Source organism: Chiroxiphia lanceolata, chromosome Z, assembly GCF_009829145.1.
Source record: "Chiroxiphia lanceolata isolate bChiLan1 chromosome Z, bChiLan1.pri, whole genome shotgun sequence".
Classification (NCBI taxonomy): domain Eukaryota; kingdom Metazoa; phylum Chordata; class Aves; order Passeriformes; family Pipridae; genus Chiroxiphia; species Chiroxiphia lanceolata.
Window position 1 is genome coordinate 27,011,403 of NC_045671.1, and position 18,009 is coordinate 27,029,411.

Sequence of the window (18,009 nt, forward strand, 5' to 3'; positions counted from 1 at the left end):
ACCACTTTTTATTCTGAATTTCTCTGTACAAGTTGTTACTTCATGCACTGAAAAGAGAGAACTTAAGTGTGTCAGAAACTTAGATTTTGCATAGTCCAAAAAGACCAAATGTATAATTATTCATTCATCTAAAAACATCACCACCAAAAAAAAAAAAAGTTAAACATTGATATATATTTGTGCAGTATATATAGTTGTCAGTTATTGGTCATTAATGAGAAGTTTTATGGCTAAATAAAGTATGTTAGGGAAATTCACATAATTATTCATTATCATTTCATCACAGAAATTCCTCCATGGTAATTTTATGCATATTAGTATGTTGTGCACAATCAGAACTGAAGAAACCTTGCTTCAAATTAAATTCTACTTTGTGGAGTGTAAAATGGAAAATTATTCAGTTTGCTCAAACACTAAAATGAGTGCTAGTTTTATGTTTCAGGGGCAAACAGCAACCCATCACATGGTAAAAATATATAGCAAAAATTTGAACTAGGTCCCAGATCACTAACTGGCTTGACAGATCAAAGCTGCACCAAGAGAACTCTCAAGGAGATGAAACAATTTTCAGAGGATTATTAGATGGCTTCAGGTTCCTGAAAAAACATGAAGAAACAAAAATATTGTTGTTGGCAATTACAGACCCTACTTGCCATAAATTTTATTCATATACAAGTCTCTGAGTCCTACAAAACCAATTACTATGTGATGGGTGCACTGCTGTGTCTTCTTTAACCTTCTCCATAGAATAATCCCTCCTTTTTCCAGTTAAGGATCCCAATACCTTTGTCTATATACAGAAGACAAACTTAATTATTCTATATTATGTGTTATATAACACATTCATTAACAAGCATTAAAATAAATTCTGACTTCCTTTCAAATCTCCTTACCTTATTGATAAGGAAGTTTATTCCCTCAATGTAAAACTTTAATGTACATGATCCTTCTCCATAACAAGATGCTGGACTGACAACTATGGATCTTTTGAATAAACCACCAGCAATAAAGAATTTCAGAATAGAGAACGTGCAGTATTGAAAACAAATTTTAAAAATTCATCTAATACATCAGCTTTTTTTCCACAGAGTGCCTGCGGTTTTGTCTCCTGGTCTTAGTGCAAATTCGTCTGTTACATCATTTAGTGTAGCATTGTTCTTGTACTGCTTGGTCACTTCAATTCACATGAAGGTACTCTGCTTCTAGGTACCTGAGATTTTCGCTCAGGGAATACCCGTAGCCTGTATAGCCGGAGAAGGACAAGACTATGAAATGGATCTTACTTGGGTGTCTATAAAGATCAGCACTAGGTCAGAAATCTGCTCAGACTTTGGCCAGCGAATTCTTATTTCAGGTTCTCCAGTTGCCTGCCAATATGACAATACAATTCAGAACTGTTGAACACGACTAATAACAACAACCAACACTCCATCGGAAATGTTACATTCTATATGTGATTTGCATATGTTGACAAAAATCACAAAAATATAAATGAACTATTATTTTTACAATAATGCATGACAAGAAATTACAGTATTTCATAGTAAGTGAGCAATAGTTTGGCATTGCACCTCTTTTCTTGTTCTTTATCTAGAAGAAAGGGATAAAAGGGAGTATGTATGATGTCTAAACTTCGAAGTGTTGCTGAAAATGTACCTCTATACCTCTGATTAACAGCTTGTTCCAGTACATTTTCCTATTGTAATTAAATGAAACCTTATGGAGCAAAAAACCTTATAACAGTGTATTAACATCAGTAAATAGCATATATTTTTATTCCACTCTTCAATCTCCGTAGTTTATACTCAGATCTATGTTAATAGTATTTACAAGGAGGAAAATAGAACCGTTAACGTCCCCATACTCTCTTATTATAATATGTCTGCCAATAGCAAATTCAGGAGGCTAAACAAACATACTGGAGGTAATTGATGCCCTTTCTTTCCTCCCTCATTAAGAAGGTAATTTGGGATTAACATAAGTACAATGGAAGTATTTTCTGCAAATCTCAGTATTAATATAAATGCTGATAATTGCTGAGAGTAATATGGTATGTAATCGCTTTTTTTCATTTGTGCACTTAATTCTGAAAAAATTTGCACAATAGTATAATTTGAGTGCAATGAGTATATTGACAGATGCAAACACAGGACCAAAGTTACTGTTAAGATAACCCTTCTGCTGGAAAAGTTTTTTAACCATTATCATGTGTGTCAGCATTTAGAGGAATGGGTTAAGGAACAAAGTATTCAAATTCTATGTTGCACATCCTCTTTTCTGTTCCAAAGTCTAGCAAAAAGGAACCAAACACTGAAATTTTAGTTTTACTATTTCAGTAATAAAAGCCTTTCTTCTCTCTACTTTCCTCTTCTCCAGGGAGTTTGGGTTTTATCAAAGTTTGGAACAGGAAACTCGACCAGAATAGCTATGCTAGAGATGGGGACCTAGTTTGACAGGACTTTTGAACACATAAATCAAAGCCTCTGTCCTTAACAAGCATGAATAGACACAATTGGATCTGAAACACCTAAAATCTCTGTATTAAAGGTAGAAACCAATTTAGTTATAGTAAGAACCAGTATGTACTCCTTTCAAAGATTTCTGTAATGGAAGATTTTGAATAAAGTTCCTCTAGGAACGCAATCAGTGGAAAAGAGACAGAGGGAACTGACAACTAGTGAAAACTTCTGCACCAGGGGACAGTGAGACATTGTTTCAGTGAAAAGTGCTACATAGGTGCACTAGGCGTATGTGAACAAATACAGGAAAGCAGTTCTGGCTGATTGAAATGGTCTCAATTGACATGAAGATGGCAAATATGATGCCAATCTACAAGAAGGACCAGAAGGAAGATGAAGGGAACTACAGGTCTGTAAGTCTGAACTTGTTCCATGACAGGGAAGATAATGGAACAGATCATCCTAAATGTCATCATGTGAGACATGCAGAACAACCAGAGGATCAGGCCCAGCCAGTAGGGGTTTGTGAAAGGCAGGTCCTGCTTGATCAACATGATCTCCTTCTACGACACGGTGACTCACCTTATGGATGAGGGAAAAGCTGGATGTTGTCTACCTGGACTTTAGTAAAGCCTTTGACATCGCGTCCGACAACAGTCTCTTGGAGAAGCTGGCTGTATATGACTTGGACTGGTGTACTCTTTACTGGGTACAAATTGCCTTGATGGCCAGGCCCAGAGTGTGATGGTGAATGCAGGGGGCGGCAACAACCACTGTTGTTCCCTAGGGCTCAGTACCACAGCCAGTTCAGTTCAGTGTCTTAATTTACTGGTGATCTGAACAAGGGAATTGAGTCCCCCCTCAGTCAGTTCGCAGGTGACACCAAGGTGATCAGGAGTGCTGATACATTGGAGGGTTGTGATAGTCTACAGAGGAATCTGGAGAGGCTAAATCAATGGATCAAGGCCAATTGTATGAAGTTGAAATCATAGAATCATAGAATGGTTAGAGTTGGAAAAGACCTTAAAGAACATGTAGTTCTAACACCTCTGCAGTGGGCAGGGACACCTTCCACTAGAGTAGCTTACTGAGAGTCCCATGCAACCTGAGTCTTGACTTCCAGGTATGGGGAGTTCACATCATCTCACAACCTATTACAGTACTCAACCATCCTCATAGTAAAGAATTTCTTCCAAAGATCTAATCTAAATCTACTCTCCTTCAGCTTGAGGTCACTCACCCTTTTCCTATCACTACATGCTCTCGTGAAAAGTCCCTCTCCACCTTTCTTGTAGGCCCCTTGTAGATACTGGAAGGCCTAGAAAGTCTCTCCAGAGCCTTTTGTTTTCCGGGCTGAACAACCTTTCTTCATAGGAGAGGTGTTCCAGCTCTGTGATCATATTAGTGTCTCTCTTCTGGACTTTTTCCAACAGGTAACATCTTTCTTGTGTTGTAGGCTTCAGAGCCATACTCCAGGTGCAGGACTCCAGGTGGAGTATAGCATAGTAAAGAGGAGAATCACCTCCCTCAACTTGCTTTTCATGCCTCTTTTGGTGCAGCTCAGGATGTATTTGGCTTTCTGGGATGTGAACACACACTGTTGGCTAATGTTGACCTTCTAATCCACAAACACTCCACTATCCTTTTCCCCAGGGCTGGTCTTCATCCATTCTCTGCCCAGACTGTATTTGTGTTTGGGATTGTCCTGACCTAGGCGTAGGACCTTTCACTTGGCCTCATTGAACTTCATGTTTGCACAGGCCCATCTCTCAAGCCTGTCAAGGTACCTCTGGATGGCACCTCCAGCATGTCACCCTCAACACACAGCTTGGTGCCATTGGCAAACTTGCTGAGGGTGTGGTCAATCCCACTGTCCATGTCATGACAAAGGTGTTAAAAAATGCTGGTTCCAATATTGATGCCTGAGGAACACCAATCATCACTTCTCTCCAACTGGACATTGGACATCGAGCTGTTGTCTGCAACTCTTCAAATGTGACCATCCAGCCAATTTTTTATCCACCAAGCAGTCAATCTGTTGAATCCAGTTTAGAGACAAAGATGATGTGCAGGGTAGTGTCAAATGCTGGGGACTAGTCCAGATGGATGACTTCTGTTGCTCTTCTCTTGTCCACAATTGCTGTGACACCGTCATAGAAGGCCACCGAATTTGTTAGGTATGATTTTCCTTTAGAGAAGCCATGTTGGTTCAATCACCTCCTTATTTACCATGTGCCTTAGCATAGTTTCCAGAAGGAGCTACTCCATGATCTTGCCAATTACTGAGGTGAGTCTGACCAATCTGTAGTTCCATGGGTCTTCCTTATTTCCATTTTTAAAAGTGGGAGTCGTGTTTCACCTTTTCCAGTCAGTGGGAATTACACTGCACCACCGTGATTCCTCAGATATGATGGATAGTGTCTTAGCCAGTTCCTTGACCAGTTGTCTCAGGACCTGCAGATGTATCTCCTCAGGTCCCATGGACTTGTGAAACTTCAGGTTCTTAAATGGTCTCCAATCCAGCCTTCTCCTACAGTGGGCAATTCTTCAATCCCCCAATCCCTGCTTTCACCTCTGCAACTTAAGTAGTGTGGCTGGAACATTTGCTGGTGAAAATTGAGGTGAAAAAGTTGTTGAGTGCCTCAAACTTCTCCACGTCCAGGGTAACGAGTCCTCTCATACCATTCCTGAGAGAACTCACATTCAACAGATTCAACAAGACCAAGTGCTGGGTCCTTCCTTTGGGTCACAACAACCCCCAGTAGTGCTAAAGGCTTGGGTCAGTTTGTCTGGAAACTTGCCCGGTGGAAAAGGGCATGTTGGTCAACTGTGGCTGAACACAAGCCAGCAGTGTGTTCAGGTGGGAAAGAAGGCCAAGGCTTGAATCAGAAATAGTGTGACCAGCAGGATTAGGGCAGTGATTGGCCCTCTGCACTTGGCACTGGTGAGGTTGCATCTCAAGAACTATGTCCAGTTTTCTCACTACAAGAAATACATTGAGGTGCTGGACTGTGTCCAGAGAAGGGCAACAAAGCTGGTGAGGGGCCTAGAGCACAAATCCTGTGAGGAGCACCTGAGGTTGCTGGGGTTGCTTAGCCTGAAGGAAAGGAGCTTCAGGGGAAACCTTATTGCTCTCTACAGCTGCCTAAAGGGCATTGTAGAGAGGTGGGGGTTGGCGTCTTCTCTCAAGTAACAAGCAATAGAGAAAATGGCCTCGAGTTGTGTCAGGGGAGGTTTAGATTGGATACTAAGAGAAATTTCTTCACAAAAAGGGTTGTCAAGCATTGAAATGGTTGTCCAGAGAATCAGTGGAGTCTTCATCCCCGAAGATGCATAAAAGACTTGTAGATGTGACACTAAGGGGCACGTTTTATGGGTGGTGTTTTGAGTGCTGGGTTAATAGTTGGACTACATGATCATGGAGGTCTTTTCAAACCTAAACTTTTCTATGATTCTATGATAGGTTTTAGAACATATGGGGCTGACAATACTAGCAAATAGTCCATACTTGCAATAAGTGCTGACTGTTTTGAGTTTGCTGTAGTTATACGATGCTTAATCTTTGTTGGTTTTTTTTGTTTGCTTGTGATGTGGTTCTTTTCTTTTTTGTCCTTCTCCCTTTTCTCTTTAAAAGGAACTTGGAAGAAAGATGTTGAAAGAAAATGTTATTCATTAGAAAAAGTTGTTGGTTTAAACAAAACATCATATCCTACTGGTTTTAATGCATTAACTTTGTTTTAATTTGACATCAAATTATTTCTGCTGCAAGTTTTTGACTTTGTCAATCCCAGAAAAATTAAAGAACACAATTCCATGTCTTAATAATATATGTACTACATAAAGGCTCAGAACATTACTGGCTCTAATGAAAGAATAAGTAATGAAATATAACTCCTTGGGTTTTATGGAGGCAAAAGAAAAGAAAAGACTGCTAGAAAAGACTAGCTAGAAAGAGAAATGACCTTTGATTTTAAGAACATAATTCTGTTTGTTTTAAAAGAATACAAATGCATCATTTTTCACTTTTTGGGTATTTACCTTGCCCTTTAAAGGCCAGCTAGTGAGTGGAGCTAAAGTTCATGCCTAAAATGAAATCTTGAGTATCCGATATGAACCACACTTTCCCCTCAACATTGATTTTGAACAGGAATAGATTACGAAGCAGCAACGGCAATAACAAAAAATCATATGTAACTATTCACAGTACAAAGAGCTCACAGTGTGTACACACACACACACACACATATATTTAATAGGCAGTAGATGTAGACCCCAGACTTCTTACTACTTTCTGATCATCACAGAGATAATTAGAGAGTTAGTATTGGAATGGTCTACAGATAAAAAACAATATTGAAAAATTATCTAGTAGTTCCCATCATCTGTCTAAGTGAATGTAGTGGAGAATGTAAAACCCATATTTTCTCCTTCTCCTCCTGCCATCCATCTTAAGACAGATCTGTCACAACAAACTAGTCTTTCAGGCAAGAGTAGCTTAAGAAATATGCCAATCCCAAGTTCTAGAAAAAAAAAGTATTAACTTCTTTGTGTATACTCTACTAAATATAGATGTAGGTTAGTTAAAATATTATTAGTAAAATACAAAAATATTTTTGAGGAAGACAGATAATTTCTCTTCTGAGTTCAGACTCCAGTCATATCTTGGCTTTCTACTTTCAAATATAAGAGGTTCATACATTTCTCAGTGTACTGTTTGAATAACAATACTATAAAAACGTGTTTTGAAGCAAAATTCCTGACAGTTTGGGAAAAATATTCTTGGACATTTTTAAAATTTATTCTTCAAAATGCACTGAATTCTTATATTTCATTAAGTATTTTGAAATAATAGCAGCAGTAATAAGATGTTATGTAATCCTAGAAATAAATAGTATGTTGATATACTCTGAGATGGAAAATACCTGTCTGGAAACTGAGAGTACTTAGTGCTGAATAATCAAAGAAACAATTCCTTTAGGAGATGAAATTGCTTTCTGCAGCTCAGTTATGTGACACAGTGTTGATATGAATTACAAAATTTAATGAAAACTTGGGATAAATATTTTAATTCTGAAAAAGAATTATTTTTAATAATTACATTATAATTTAAAAAATATATTGTTAGGTAGAAAGTATCACCCACATACATATGAATAAGAAAATCCTATGCAATTTTAAAATTCCATCTAGTTCTACAAACTATTCAAATTTTTGGAGGCATGGAAAAAACTCAAAGCCCAAATATTAGTTATACATCATTAAAGGCTATTACAGTTTCAGTGCTTATTTCATTTGGTTTCTGTACCAAATGCCAATGATCATTTTAATGCAATGATGAGATATCATGTCTGCTGTGGTGTAGCATTTATTAAGCACTTGCACGAGGAACTTTTTCCCCTGTAAGAACCGAACTGCCCAGACTGTAGCAATTAAGACACCTGCATCCACTTCATTCATCCTAATGTGATCATAGCAGCACCAGGGAGCATGGGAGCTGCACAGAAGCCAGCTCTCATCTAGAAGCAGTATGCCTCTGCTAGCAAGGCACAGTCTGTAAGCTAACAAGCCCTGGCACTTTTCAGAGCTCAATAGCTCAGGGGCAGTGCTGCATGAACATGGTATTCTGCTTCTAGAGCCAAGCAAATTCACCCGTATGTCTCTGCACTGTGCCCCATGGACTTCCTGGTGGATGTTTCTGCCCGTGCAGGCATCTCTGGCACTGTGACCCACTGGACACTGTAAACATGCCAACATCTTTTTTTGAGTTTCACTGTGAAATAATTGTCTGTTTATTTAAAGATGAGTGACTTAACCTCTACCAAGAATGAGATGTGTTTCATGATCATAACCACTGACATTCAAGGATTTTATTCATTCTCATCAACACTGGCATATATCTAAGATTCAGCTATTATAACTAAGTTTAAAGGACTATTTCTACTGCCATCTTGTATCCTCTTTTCTAAAACAATGTGTGCGTGTGAGGTGGAATACCTGTGATGAAGTTGAGACATTAAATATAATTCTTATACATTCAAAGAAATTCTTTGAATTAAAGACTTAAGATATTGTTAATTAAAAATTAAGATATTGTTTTCTTAAACCCTTGTACTAAAGTTACGTTTACTGAGAATTTGGAAGATTTGAATAAACTATTATATGAAATTCTTATTGCTAAATGTTTTAAAAATAATACAAGATGTGGGAAGAAAACCATGAAGTATTGAATGTGTCTTTTATGGAAGATATTTTACAGAAAATCCACTTGACATCCATGTTGAACTAAAAAAAAAATAAAAAGTGAACCTATTCCACTGAGTTTAGAACTTATGTGTATAGTTGTAAATTAGACACACATATTGCTCTCAGACATATTTTAATAAGTCTTTTAATGATTGATTCAAACAATGCAGTATTCCTTTAACTTCAAGAAAGTCTTTCTGGCATACTAGCATTAGTAATTATAGAATATAATTCAGAGCACAAGAAGTATTCCATTTGACAGGAAGATATGTACAATTTATAGTGTAACACTACTGTAGATGTACTCCTACAAATTCTGTGTGGATGATAACCATATTAAATCTGTACGGCCCTCCTTTTGGTAATATTAGAGTTGTGATTTTTTTAGGAATTGAGGGTTTGCTTTTGTTCACAAATGAATAACTGTCTTTCTTCTAAACATAGCTGAGAATTGCTCCTTTGTTTTCTGTGGGCATTCACTTTCCTGTAAGTAGAAAGCCTTTAGCTGAAATGTAAAATCATAATGAGAGCCAGAGATAAGACTTGACAGTGATACTGTCTTGCTAATTTAAAGCCTAAAACAAAATAACTTGAGTCAAATATAATGAACTTAATGCCTAGCCACTTTCCTACACAGTCCAGTACATAACATACATTTCAAAATGACTAGCAGAAACAAAGTGAAAAAGAAATTCTGTGTGCATCAGAAAAAAATATTAGTCCTACTACCATTAAAGGAAGAAATACAGGGTTTTGGTGATAAGGATATGTGTGTGTTCTGAAATAGAGTAAGTAATGAAAAGGTAGCAGAAAAAAGGAAAGACATGGAAGGCATAGGTAATGACAGAAAAAAGCTGTTTGTAAATGTGTATTAAATCTGGTTCATTTTTTCTTCCTGTGGTTCATAATTGCAGCCACTATTCCCAAATATAATGCTAAACAGATTGCGGTCCTGAGTGGCTTCAGGAGAACAACCATGACATCATGAAATCACTGCTACTTTGATTGTTTATTGTTGATTTACTACAAGGCCTCAAAGATTTACTTTCTGAGCCTCAAAGGCAAGCTGTGCAGCACAAGAGATGCAGAGGTTAGTGTGCCTCTGACCTCTTCTCACAAACAGTTAAACCAAAGAGCGTGAGATCAATACAGCATAGCACCTCAAAATTCTAGTTAATTAATTCTGAAAGAATGCTAGATATGAGACAATCAGCTGTCCTCCCTTTGTCCCTCTGGAGCCCAGCAAACTCAATTCCTGAAGTTTCACACCAGCAGCCTGAATGTCCCTTATTCTGTCATTAAGTCACAAAGAGTTTTATTGAAATCTGTCTTGAAACTGTGTTGGCTCCTCCCCTTCACTATTTGTGTGGCTGTTCCAGGATTTCACACTTTTGACAGTTAAAAAGGAAAATGCAAACACTAAAACAAACACCTACTAACTTTTGTTCTTTGAATTTGATCAGTTGATCTCTGCTTCATTTATATCAAGTTTTTCCTAAGTGGTGTTGATCCCCTAGATGTATTTATAAAAAGCATATTTATTTAATGTATTTGTAATGTATTTATTAGCCTTTCAGCCCTTATTTTAATAAGTTTAACAAGCCAGTACCTTTTAGACTATGCTGAAGAGAGAGAAGGTCTCCACTTTCCTAATTGTGTTAAAGACTCTTTCATGTGTGTATCCACTTACTTTTGTTTTTTAAGTCCACATATCTGTTTCATAATGGGCAAAAAATATTGATACAAAATTGCAGATTGAATGAAATTCTGACTTGTCTGATAACTAATCATTATCCAAATAAAGGGACATGTTTGAGCTATCTTGCATTAAGATACTTGAAAAGGTGTTAGGGATGGAGTATGGGGTAGGGATTCACAAGATGAAATGGGACATTGGATTGCCAAATAGTGGATCCTAGTAGTGAAGTTTTTTCAGTAAAAATCAACTAGCCCCCCCATAGGAGCACTTCACACAATTTTTTGCACATTCAAAGTCGTGTAGCACTCTGACTGGAGTCTCTTCAAGACATGTTTTAGGGTTTAAATACTTCCTTGCTTCTTCTGAAAACATTTAACATGATCCATATTAGCAACTCATTGACCTTTTTGTGTTTACAGCACTTCAGAATACACTCTATGAATGATCCTACATAACTTCCTGCCCTCTTCTTCAGTTAATTAGATGCCATGTCTTTTTGTCCAGAACAAATATAAAACCTTAAAAACGGTGACTAAGTCTTCTGTTGTTGCTTGGTTTCCTATTGTAGGGCTGACAACTCTGCTCTCCTACATCAAACAAGCACTGTTTAACAGTTACGAAGAAATATCTAGTGATGTACTGCTCTTGTATCACAGGTATCTTGCTTCAGTGAACATTTTATTTCACACAAAACTGGAACAAAGTGGTTACAGGAAGAAAAAAGAATGGAACTCTGCGTGAATAAATAGTAAAATCAGTATTAAAGATATTATTAAGCAGTCTAATAATTATCAGTTTGATAGCTGAGAAGAAGTCAGATGAACTAATGTATGTGATTACAGCAGGATAAGAAAAATTATCCAATAGCAGCATCCAACTAAGGGAAACAATAAGCTAAAACTTTAAGCATGTTATTAAGATATGCAGCGTCCACAGCAAGAGAACAGGACTTACAACATTAATTGATGGTGTCTGGACCATAATTTTCTTTTCAGTCCTCACAAGTTTAATGCATCCAAAAAAGAAAATAGCATATTAATAGCAGGTTTAATAAAGCTGGAATGGAACCAGTCCCAAACATGTTTAGATTCGCAGCTTCAGCTAATTTTGCTTCTTGTAAACAAAAAGCTAACATAGCAGTTTCATTTCCAACCACTGGAAACTGTGGATTCTGTTTAAATAGTCGGTGCTGATACAGTCCTTAAATGGACTAAAAGTTCAGTTGGTACCCATCTAAGGTATCCCCAGGTCTATTTTCATGCTTTTATCCAGTTAATAAATGATAGAACTCAAATCTAGGTATTCACTGTGTTAAAAGTTACACATTCCTACTAGAAGGAAAAATAGAGAAATTCTCATCCCACCGTGACTTCAATTCTACTTCTATACAAGTGGAAAGGATTCACACTGAATTTAAATGTGCACAAGGAGTGCAACTACTCCCTTGGCTGTATGATCACATGTTCAGAACTCAGTAATGAGAGCTAAAACGGCTGAAGAAACAAGTTCTTGATGCCTTTATGCAAACTTAGACATGAAGAGGTGTTAATTATGTAAATGATCATGCACAACAGGCAGTATAGAATAATGAGCTAATCAATAGCATAGGACAGTGCACAACTTGCCATTTGCTTTTGTTCTTGTGTACTTCTTTGTATTTCCATTGACTTAGTGGTCTTTTTGAACCAATTTTTAACATGATAAATCACAATCATGCCTTTTTAATACATCAGTATGAAGTACTTTCCTTCTCAATTTCCAATTGATAAAACAATCTCCTATGAATTTGAAGGAAAGAGACAGATAACATCCCTTCTGTAGGATAGTGGTACAGTTTAGAGGGTCGTTTTCAATGATGGATTTCCATTAACAGTCTAGGTGAAGACAGAGGGCATAAACTATTGCACATTTTAAGGTTTATAAAATTTTACTCTATTATTTAAAAACAAAAATGGTAATTAGATTATCCTTACATTAGTCGTTGAAGAAGTATTTTTATAATTTCATTCTAGGATAGTCAAGTTAGTTGAAATTACACATGATGTAAGAATTCTTCCAAAAGGCTCATAATTCCAATTTATTTTCTACAGAAACATTTGCACTGCTTTTATCTGTAAAGGTAATTCATTTAGAAACTCCTGTAGATTTTTTTATGTGGACTGTAAAGATACCCTTTGTCGGCTGTCTCAATCTTTTTTTTTTTTAGTAACTCCAAAAATAAGTTATTCACTCTGATCCAGTAGAATTAGAACAAGAAATTTTCTGAGTCGGACATACTTCTTATTCATCATCCCACAAATTATTCTGGTCATCTTCAAATATGTCATCTTTATAAGCAAAAACATCCCTCACAGAGCTCTTGCTACTCCATGAACACACTGTATAAAAATAGAGAAACTATTTGAAGAATTTTTCCTCTTTGGTAACTGCTAGATAACCCAGTGCTGTAATCTTGGGAGCCTAATCATTTCTCTAATAGATATTTAAAATTATGTCTGTGAACTTATTTAATTAAGTTCTTGATGTGAAAATAGTAAGTAAATAATATCAGATGATAAGACTGATTCTACTTTCTGAAATATCTTCTGATAATTTTATGTCCCAGTGAGTTATCTTACTACAAACCCTAACCTTTTCAAAACAATAATTTTTTTCAAGCCAAAAAGGGCATATGACTCACTGGGATGAAGAAGTCATTCCCATTTCCCTAATTGCTGTCCAGAGGTGTAATATGCTTTTAGCTGCAAATCTCCTAAATAGAGTTCCTGGGTATATCTTTTCCAATAATAGTTTCATTTAATGGCTTTCTATTAAATTATAAAGTAAAAAAGATTTAATCTACAGGAAATAAGATCAGCTTTACTTTGTTGCTTATTCTATTAATATTTGTTAAAGATATAGTACAATCCTGAATAATACAGTTGTCTTGTGAATACCGTTAAAATAACATGGCTATAAATAATGATTTAAGTTACAGGAAGTTGGGATGGTGATTTTGATTCGAGTTTTCAGTGGTTTAGTTCATGTAGGTGACAACATTTTATTACACGTGGCGGTTTCGTGTGATGCTATTATCAGTCAATTTATGGCTAAATAATCTTCCTGTTTCATTTCAGATTTAGTCTCAGATTTAGTTAGTGGTGGTAAAAGGAAGCTTGCCCTAAAAGTCCATAGGGCTCAGAAATCTGGCTATTTCTACAGAATCTTAACTCAAGAAATCACCAGAGAAGATTAGTCTTGATCAGAAAGCTACTGAATATTTTTCATAATTTATAATGTCTTCTCAAGATAGGTAACTAAAAAGGATAGAAGAATCATATTGTTATGATTACATTTACTTTGACATCCTGGTAGCATATGTTTTATTTAACACTGAGTCTAAATGTAGATTTCAACCAGATAGAGAATTCTTCCTATTGTACCTTTGCATAATATTTTTTGCTCAGATTCAGGAAAGAAAAAGGCATCCTATAAACCTGCCAGTTTTTGTAGGATCCATGACTCAATGTTTTAAGTGACCTCATTGCTACAGGAGAAGTCTGAACTGTTTCATGCATAGCAGAGAAATAGAAACACACTACTTAGGAAATCAAAAGTCCCCAAGACTTCACCCATCCTTTGTGAAGAAATTTAAGACATATTTTAGAAAGACTAACCATTTTTTGTCCTGAAGGATCCCAGGACAAATGACATCATATGGATTATTCAAGATTTTTTTGAAATACATAATTAAATAATGAGATTTCATCATACAAATATAGTTGCTTATAGATTAACTTTATTTTAGATACTTTTAGTAAGTCTTCTGATTTAGAAATACCAGTACCTTTGCAGGATATATTGCTTGCTGTACCCTCTACAGAGTTCAGACTTTGAGTATTCCCTCCCATTCAAATTTTTGTTATAATGTTATAATGTATAATAAAAGATTGCTACACTTTACAAATCTCAGTGTCCTTTGATCTCTGTAGTCAGATTCTTCCTACATAATATGCACTTTACTATAATTAAATAAATTACCTACTCTCAAGATGAGTTACAAAGAAGAAATAACTACTTCTGGAATTAACAGAGGGCCCTGCAGAATAAATAGCAAGTTGGCCCACAGTTGTCATGACACTGAGTTTCTGTTTACTGCACTAATATAAGCATTGCTCAAAATTTGTTCAATAATGTTATTTAATTGGACTTAAAATGTAAAAAAAATTTGTAAATGTATTTACAAATAGCTTTAATATTAAGCTACAGGCCATCTTTCACTGTGAATCTTGAACTTGTAAAAACATCTTGTCCTACATTGCCCTGCAGACTAATAATCAGGCTTCTGTTACAGGCTATAAATGTTTCTAAGCAACCACAACCCACTTTAAATATGCTAGTCAATTAGTTCTAGACACCATCTTTCAGTGTTTGTCTCCATTATTTCTTTCTGACTTGAAACATAAAAGACAGAGAGATAGAGAGAATATTTTAAAGTAATGCCTTGTACTGATCAAGAGTGATGCTGCTAAGCAGTACCTCTGCGGATCAAGACCGTCCTTAGACAACCCCTTGTCCAAGAGTAGGGTAGTCTGAGTGCTCATCAACCCCTTATCAACATATAGGCCAGAAAGAACAGAAACTTATCTGGCTAGTGCCAATATGGAAAATAAAAAATAAAAAGGAAGATGGTGCTGGTGACTGTGGGAAACGTAGTTTCTCTCATATTGTCCAATGTTTTCATACTGCGATTTTTAATATTTGCTCCTTTCCACATTAAAAATAATGAAACAAAAAATCCCAAACAAATGAAAAAGAGTTTCCCAATAAAGTAAACCCATTTCTTAAATACTTTTATTAGACAATACTTTAAAGAATAATTTTTCTATTCAAAAGTTAAATATCAGTGGAATTTTGAACAGAGAGAAATGTCTTAGTTAAGTAGCTTATTCCTGTTAATCTATTATTTTCATTTTTTCTCTCTCATATTCATAAGTTCCATTTTTTCCTAGTTACAACAACCTCTCTTAATGTGGTCTGTTTTCTTTCTTACCTGTAATGTTTTTCCCACTGTACTATTGTCTGAAAACATCTTAGTGAGGAATATCTAAGAAGAAAATGCTGACATTTCTTTAAGTCTCATATGGTTTAGCATAGCCCCCTCCATTGATGGCTGCACAAAACTGTGCTTGCTACGATTATGCAACATGATTTACCTAAGCAAAGATGAATATCGTTGGAACTTCATACTGAACAGCAAGATTTATAGAGTTCTGGTATTGCCACTCTCATTTAACAAAAGATAGAGAATGAAACAAATGATAAAATTACATAAAAACAGGGAAGCGAGAAAGAGGCTAAGGAATGTATCTGGTAGCTTATTTAAGTCACTAGTTATATTTTTATGTGTTGCTTTCCAATTGATAGCATATTCTATAAGCTGTACCATAAAAGCAAGAAAGGCCAAAGATTTTTATAATACAATAGCTCCCCTGGGGTATCAAGTGGCTAATAATAGAATTTTGGGAAGTATAAGAACAGCACAAGTATATAGTGTTACTACCCCTGGGCATGTATCCACATGCCTGCTCCTTAGGGGGTTTCTGAGGCCAGAGAGAGTATCAATGTATTTACAGCTTAATGGAACTTTTCCTCCACTTTTTCATTTTTTCTGGTTTTCTGTTGAGTCTATGGTAAATATGAATCCCAAATAACTTTTTGGAAGACCTTTTACATCTTTCCTACAAACTGTATTTATTCTGAACTTGTATTTGTTGTTTTCACTTTTCAGACTATAGTTTTTGTACTGGAACAAAGAATGAATGATAAGCTTTTTCTTTTGCTTTCTACACATCGGACATGATTTTATAAACCTCTGCATGATCTTTTCTTGTTTTATCTCTGTTCCAGGTTGAAGAATGCTAGATACATAGCTATTATATATATAATGTATATATATATATATACACTCACACACATATATATACTCTCTCTCTATAGTACATATAGAGTGTATATATGTACTGTATATATAGCATGTGTAGTCATGCATTAACTGACTTATTTTTGATCATCCTTTTTGTCCTGCTCCTCATCGTGCTTGATTTATTTGCTGTATATACTTTTGCTTTATTTACTTTATATATTTGCTTTATATATTTTCTTTATTTGCTTTATATATTTTGCTGTATTTACCTTTGAGATAAACTATCTAACTGTGGATGAAAATTAACCAATTTCAGAATATGAGAGCTTGTGATATTGGAACTGTTTTTCTCAGGGAGTATAACTTCACATTTCCTGCATGCTGAATTTCACCTGAAAGTTTATGATCCATTCATGGGATTATCTTAGGACTCTTCTATCTTTTTCAACAAATAATTCCATAATTTTACCTCTCTAAATAGCTTAATAACCCAAGGTAAACATGTGATATTATTTTCACCATGTTTTTCAGCTCTGCTATCAATGTTTTAAACTTAATAGCTTAATGTATGAAACTTGAAGGTTCCTCTTGAACGCAGAAATAATTTAGCTTTCACAATATGACCAACACCCTCAAATTTCTTATACATTATAATATATATAAAATATGTAAAATGTATTCTAAATTGCTGTACATATATAAAATAATCACAAATTTGCTTTACTAATCTTAATGCTTTACTAATCTTAAATTCTTTCTCACTATGGACTTATCTACTTCAATTAATACCCTGCCTTACTCATTAAAAATAGATTGGTCAGGTCACATGAGCCTGACCATCGTATTAACTTATACAGTATAAGTACGTAGAAAGAGTACTAAAAGTTTGACACACCTTTTTCATACAGCTATAGCTAGCAGTATACTTTCTTACAAGAATCAGTGTATTGCTTTCCAGTCTTACTCTGCCTTTATAGGTGAGTATTATTCATTGTACAGAGACCATTGTGAGATGTCACATAAAACAGAAGTTTGGAAGTGCTCAGTATCCTTTCTTGTTACTGTTGCTAATCACTAAACGCATTGAGTAAATTTCTATTTAATTTGTAGCACAACTTAGGAATCACCCAGTAGCAGTCAGACTTTATTTTTGTCTAAAATTGCAAAATCTGAACTATGATCTCACTTCTTCACTTTAGGATATATCTATGTATTTATTATACTGAATCAAGCATTATACTCCGTTTCCAAACCGGAAGAAATCTGAATTTCAAAACGAATACATTTTACAAGATGCAATAAATATTGTTAAGTAGAAAGAAGTTTGTGGTTTACAACACAAAATAAGCCATAAGAATTCACAGGCTTTTTAGAAAAAGAAAATTAACACTTAGAAAATGAGTATATGTGAAATCTTACTTTGAATCTTTGTAGATATTGCTGCTGTCCACTGAATTTCTCACCTAAGGAAAAAAGAAAGAAGCAAAATAAAACTTTGTGAAATGAATTATAAATTATTTAGTTAAAGAATTTATGTTACAAATTGTCACAAGCAAGATTCATGTTTACTTTTCAATTCTGAATCCAAATGAAGAGAACATCCTGTGTATTGAGTACTTAATATGTAACAGTAAAAAAGTTCTATATAATTTAAAATACACATGCTTTCTCAGGCTTCAGTCTATGTAACAGTATGTCCATAT

The 18,009-nt window shown here is 35.4% G+C and overlaps 1 protein-coding gene across 42 annotated transcripts in view; it reads right to left on the minus strand.

The window, feature by feature from the left end:
• The window catches only part of PTPRD (protein tyrosine phosphatase receptor type D), a 1,166,099-nt gene that overhangs the window by 431,156 nt on the left and 716,934 nt on the right, over window positions 1-18,009 (minus strand). For all 42 annotated transcript variants that reach the window (XM_032676409.1, XM_032676411.1, XM_032676410.1 and 39 more), the window contains one exon: window positions 17,726-17,769. The gene's annotated coding sequence lies outside the window, so the exon portion shown is untranslated. The remainder of the gene's footprint in view (window positions 1-17,725; window positions 17,770-18,009) is intronic.